Source organism: Gymnoscopelus microlampas (genome assembly GCF_963454915.1).
Source record: "Gymnoscopelus microlampas genome assembly, chromosome: 17".
NCBI classification, from domain to species: Eukaryota; Metazoa; Chordata; class Actinopteri; order Myctophiformes; family Myctophidae; genus Gymnoscopelus; species Gymnoscopelus microlampas.
This window is the reverse complement of record NC_139954.1, coordinates 4,063,213-4,069,793: the sequence shown is the minus strand read 5'-3', so window position 1 is coordinate 4,069,793 and position 6,581 is coordinate 4,063,213.

Genomic DNA, 6,581 nt, shown 5'->3' with positions numbered 1-6,581 from the left:
CTGTCCACATTTTTTTTTGTTGAATGAACACAAATACATATTTAACCACAAAGTAACTAAAGCAGACCTGAGTAACACTTACCACTTTTTCTCCCCAATTTAGTCGTTATGCCAATAGACCATATTCACACGGCGCCCATGTTGCTATTAAGTCAATGAATTGGCACCGGCACACAATGAAGGCACTTTCAATGTTAAATTCCAAAATGGCCACTGTGTGAATATGGTCTATGGATTCCTCCCCACACACATTTCTGTGTGTCGTCACTGTTGTCGTATCCTACTGACTCACCTGCCAGTGAGGAGCCCCCACCGGGAGGATGTAGAGCATAGATATTCAACTGGCGGCCCGCGGGCCACGTGCGGCCCGCGAGGAGCTTCCTTGTGGCCCCTGGCCATATTCCCCAATTTTTTTTTTTTTTTTTTTTTTTAATTTTCATAATTATTATTTATTTTAACTTTGATTTATGTTATCAAAGTTAAAACAGTACAAATTATTTATCCTTCATTAGTTCTTGAAAGGCCATCTTTCATTGGAACTTAACTTAGAACCTTAAATAGAACCGAATTAGACCGAATTAGACCCGAAAAAAGTTGATTTATATTGGTCAAATAGAACCGAATTAGACCCGAATTAGACCGAATTAGACCCGAATTAGACCCGGGTCTAATTCGGGTCTGATTTGTGTGCGCACATGCACGCGCGCTGCGCGCGCGTGCATTTGCGCTGTGTGGCCCCCGACTCCAAATTATTTTACAGTTGTGGCCCCCTGCCTAATCTAGTTGAATACCCCTGATGTAGAGCCTTCGTCCTATTCCTCCCACCCAACACTCCCCGCTGACAGCCCCCAGCCCGTAGGAATACATGCAGTGACACCCTCCCCCCGGACACGGGCCAATTGTGTTCATATAGACGCTCGACAAAGTCAGATGCACCACGGTGGATTCAAACCCACAACCTCCGGTGTGGTGGCCAGATACTTTACCACTGCGCCACCCAAGTGCCCGATAGAAGAATATATCGTCTCTCGTCAGGTGGAAACCTCATATGTCCAAAACTGTTACTTTTCAGGATTCAAATGCATCAAAAGTAGCAGATCGACAAGCTCTAAGCTCTGCTACTTTAGTGAAATGTACTCACACAGGGAGGCAGGGTCTGCAGGTTGACAGGAAGTGGTTTGATCAGGTCCCTGTCCAGAGGAACGTCCTCCTCATTTCCAAAATCCACGTAGAGGACACTGGCCGTCTTCTGGTCCGAGGACACCGATAGGACAACACCTCTGTACCAGTTCTACACACACACACACACACATGTCATGTTTTGCATTACAGCAGTGGTTCTCAAACTTTTTCATGTCAAGGACCCCCAAATGAATGAATGAATGAATATATATAGGCCAGGAACACCCTTCTGATTTTTGCTAGGGTCCCCTTAGCAAAAATCATGGGACCCCTCAAGGTCCCATTTTCAGAATTAATGCTTTATAAGAAGTAGTCATGATTGGACTAGAACGTGTGTGTGTGTGTGTGTGTGTGTGTGTGTGTGTGTGTGTGTGTGTGTGTGTGTGTGTGTGTGTGTGTGTGTGTGTGTGTGTGTGTGTGTGTGTGTGTGTGTGCCTCACCCCATCCATAGAGAACTGGACAGTGCACACCTCTCCTTGGCTGGGGGTGTATGAGGTGGTGGCAGGGGGGGGCTCGTCGCTGCTGGTGGTCTTCTGCAGCTCTGTGCCAATGCTTTTCATGTTCTCCGACACCTGGGGGTCCTGAGGGAGCACGAAGAACCTACTGGGGCTGCTGAACTCTGCCACCATGCCCTACACACACACACACACACACACACACACGAAAAAGTCAAAACAATGACAAAGAACTTTTGTCAGGACCGTCGGGCAGAAACCTCTTATCTCCATATTCTAACTATAACTATATTATCTATAACTATATTAACTTTTTCGTAAATTCATGCCCTACTTGATCATACTACAGCAGGGTTCCCCAATAACCGGCCAATTGTTTCTTCCAACATTATTTACAACTTCCTGGTCTAATAGCCAATCAAGATAGGAACTTTAATATTTCACGCTGAAAAGGTTTTGTCAATGATTGTGTAAAAAGGAATAATGCATATCTGAAACTACAGTCTTCCTTACGTGTTCCTTTGCAAGTATTTAAGAGGGCAGCGCTTTCAACGGTGAAAATATGGATAATGACAGCGAGGTAGAACTTTTCTACACCAATACAAATTCATGATTTGACGGCCGCCGGTCAGAGTTTATGGAACAGAGAGAGAAATAGACGATACGTAAGCAGTCCCTGCATGCGTGCTTGCGTGCCTGCATGCGTGTGTGTGTTTTGATTTCATTTGTGTGCTTGCATGTTTATTTCACTAGAGGTTCGGGCTGTAATATTCAAACATTTTAATTAATTGTCTGGTTCTGGTCTTAATTTGTTTCAAGAGGTCATGTTATTCTTGTGTGACCCTCAACACAGGATTTGATAATCCCAGGTTCAAATTATTAGTATTGCCACCACCACCAATAATGATGATAGTACGAGCAGCTATCTGCACATACAAACAACTTCACTGGAGCAGTGGATGGAACCCGCCAATTCGTGCTTGTAGATCTGCTACTTTTGATACATTTGTGTGATGCTGTAGTATGATCAACTAGACCGTTAATTTATGAAAAAACACTGTTATATGGAGATAAGAGGGTTGTGCCCGATAACGATATACATGAATACATTAGCTAATTTCCCATTGGTTGTACAGCTAGGTTGACCTTCATTTCTGTTCCTTTGGTGATGCCATGTGCTTTCAGGTCCTTCAGGTAGGTCCGCTGGGGGGTGGAGTCATCACCGACACTCAGCTAAGCCAGACAAGACACAAACAGAGACAAACATGGATCTTAAGGGATCATCTTAATAAAGTAAAAATGGGTTTAATGTATTTCAATGTGTAGTTTATTTTGTTTTGTTTTATTACGCATTATGAACTGTGCGCATCTAAGTGTGCATGTCATGTCTGTAAAACCATACTGTTGTAACTATTCCTGTTTATGTAATATACAAGGCAAGTTGAAAAAGAGACCTTGGTCTCAATGGATTTCCCTGAAATTAAGTTTTCATTCTTTCATTATGATACTGCCATGTAGAGTCGTCAAACATTTTCCATACATATAGTATCGACCCTGAATACTTGAGTTTTGGAGATTTGACACAATATCGATACCAGCTGTGCATTCTCAGGCAAGAAAGCCACATGCATTTTTCTCTCGCTGACAGCAACACTCCCATCCACTCTGACACACACACACACACACACACACACACACACACACACACTCTGCTTTTGAAAATAGTCAAAAGTAATGTCTTACGTTACACATAACGTGAAACATAGTCAACAAGCTAAACATGGCGATATGAACCTTTAAGGTTGTTCAGGTTAGACCAAACATTGCACTGAAGTCTCTTCAGAAAACACTCTCGGTACTGAACTCTTCTTTTGTTAGAACAACGTTTTTCTCTTGCTCAGCAGAAGAGACACAACACGTCCTGGTTTTACCTGTGGCTGCAGTGCTGCATCCGTCTCCCCCATCGCTGCTGAACCTGGGCTCTCCTGAGTTTTACTGTCAATGGACAAAATACAAATAAATAATCAACAGCAGGATCTCAGAGCTGAGGTTTGCTTGGAAAGGTTCTTTTTTTTATGAGATCGAAAGATAACATTCTATGGAACTACGACAACTGATACTCACCCCTCAATCAATCAATCAATAAAATTCAGTCCTCAGCTTAATGATAGGAACTTGTGAACCATTTGGTTCCATTTGTACACTCTCAAGAGGGGTTCCAGCAATAAAGTAAAAAAAGAAATAAATATCAAACTGGTCTTAAACCCCAGCATCCGTATTCTGGGGATAACTTTAGCAGAAAATAGCCGATCTACAAGCTTACGAGTCGCAAAGTGATGTGTTGTAAGCTTGTAGATCGGCTATTGGGTTTAACCCATTAAGACCGGGAACGCATCCATGTCATTTTAAGATTTCTTTGGCTATTCAAAAAGAGCAGATATACAAGCTCATAGTGCGGCCAAATACATGTCATTTTGGGGGTCTTTGACATGAAAAAGTTGGAGCACCACTGATATAGCAACATACCGTTAGGATTTAAAAAACATTTTTAGATATGTATTTGCCCGCAGACTCCCATCTCAAAATGTTTTGTTCCAGGGACCCCCGAGAAGCAAAGATTTCAGTTACAAATGTTCGCTTTAAAAAATATATATTCAAAGACTTGCACACATTTTCACGATAAAAAGAAAATAGCAGATCTACAAGCTCATAGCTATGGGCTTGTATATCTGCTATTTTTGAATAGCCAAATAAATCTAAAATGACACAGATGCGTGTCATTGATATGGAGTTATCACTGCCTTACGTGTCACCGGGGTCTGCAGCAGTGTCGACCCAGCACATGTGTCTGTGTGCTGGCCAGTCTTGTGTCTGACAGTGGATGGAGCAGTAGAAGGCTTTCCTGCAGCGCACACATCGGAAGTTCCCTGTTGGGATCACAGTGACAGTAGAGCTTAAATACTGGTCAATGTCTACAAAAAACAATATATCAGTTTCTTTTTTCATATAATTATATGGAAATTACTTACAAAGGTGTAAAGGTAATAGAATGCTGATTTTGACAAGTGGAGAAAGGGTTAAATGTCGAGCATTCAAAACTACTGTATATATATTTGCAATGCTCAGGAAGCCTCTCTACTGTAAGAGGTTAAAGTACAGTATACTGTATATATATTGATGATATAAGTATCCTTATATTTGTTTATAGGGAGTTTAGGTGACTTTGCCAGACTTGGGTTAGAACTTCCTCCACTCGTGGGTGACAGATTTTGGGGGCGTGGCAGATTTAGCTGTTCAAACACCCTTTTCCAACATTTATAAAACATATTTATTGTTTATGAAAATAAACAATAAATAGACCTAGACCTGGAAAGCCTATACACCTTTAGCCTGGCATTGGTCAAACTGATAACGTGGATTCAGTCTCACGTTCCTCCCCGGCATCAGTCTGGACTTCGGCCCATAGGGAGCGAGTATGAGAAATCAGAAAAGGATTCTGATGCTTTTCACTGTTGTGCGGACAGCAGTTGAAACGCAGTCACTGATTGGCCCGATCATTTTCTGATTTCTCATACTCGCTCCCTATGGGCCGAAGTCCAGACTGATACCGGGGAGGAGCGTGAGTGAATCTGTCTGGCCAATGCCAGGCTAATACACCTTTCAATCCAGGAAAGCATCTGTGTCATTTTAGATGTTGCTTTTAGATTTTCGAAAAAGAATTTGAAGTTTTTCATAAAACTTAGGCTAGAATTTAGACAGTGTTTTTCTAATCAGCCTCAGGTCTAAAAAGAGATTTAGACCTGAGGCACATAAGCTCACAACCCGTCCAGGTTTTTAAGTTTGTAGATCGGCTATTTTCGCTGTTCCTTGTACAACAAAGTAAAGTATTTACGGCTTACTTAACTGGTTTAGTTAACCTTTTTGATGTGGACTCTTCCCTTGTTGCGTGATTTTGACCTTCTTACAGTATGATGAGATTACTGTACCTGGTGGAATCCAGGCCTACTAATCAATGCTACACACAAACCTAGATTTATCATTTAATTCCGTTGCTGTCAGGCTTGCTATCAGGACTTTGTGTGTTTTAATTAGTGCCTTACTTGATCATACTACAGCGTCACACAAAAGCATTAAAAGTAGCAGATCTAAAAGCTCACATGTCGCGATGTGACACGTTGTGAGCTTATAGACATGTCATTTTCAAATAGCCTATGTAAAGTGGTAAAACTGAGCCTAGTTGCTTCTTTTGGGCTTGTTTGCATAGACCTGGCTGCTTGTTTCTCTTGCAAAATCTGGCAACACACTGATTACCTGCATTACACCTGCAGCCTATTAGGGAGGTGGTCACCAGATATTGAATGAAGCAGCAGAACAGGGCAATGGCGCCGCCCTGGAGAAGGGCCAGGAATAAGGTGAATAGAAGAATATCTGAAAAAGACATCAGGGGCCATATTTTCGCCGGTGCCTTACCCATTGTCCCTAAACTCCTTTGCCATTTTTTACTATTTTTAAAAACGTTTTCAAATCTACATCGACGCATTGTGAGCTTGTAGATTGGCTATTTGAAAATGTTTTTAAAAATAATAAGAAGTTTAGGGGATAATGGGTAAGGCACCAGCGAAAATAGGGCCCCTGAAGTTTTCCCCAAAAGCAAGGCTGATCTACAAGTACATTGGCTATTTTCCCCAGGCGACACCATCGTACCACAAAGTATAAAATGTGGCTTATAAGTGTCTTCATACAACATGAGACTTTCATCAGGACATTCCTCTTTGATCTGGCTCCAGTTTTGTAATGTAGAGTTTTGAATAAACCCGAAGGACATTTTCCTTTGGAAAACAGTCTTACATCATGTGATATGTTGGAGAGGACAGTACTACTTACCTTGCTTACTGCAATAGTTGCACAAGTTCACAATCACTTCTGGAAGCTGTGAAGGTGCAG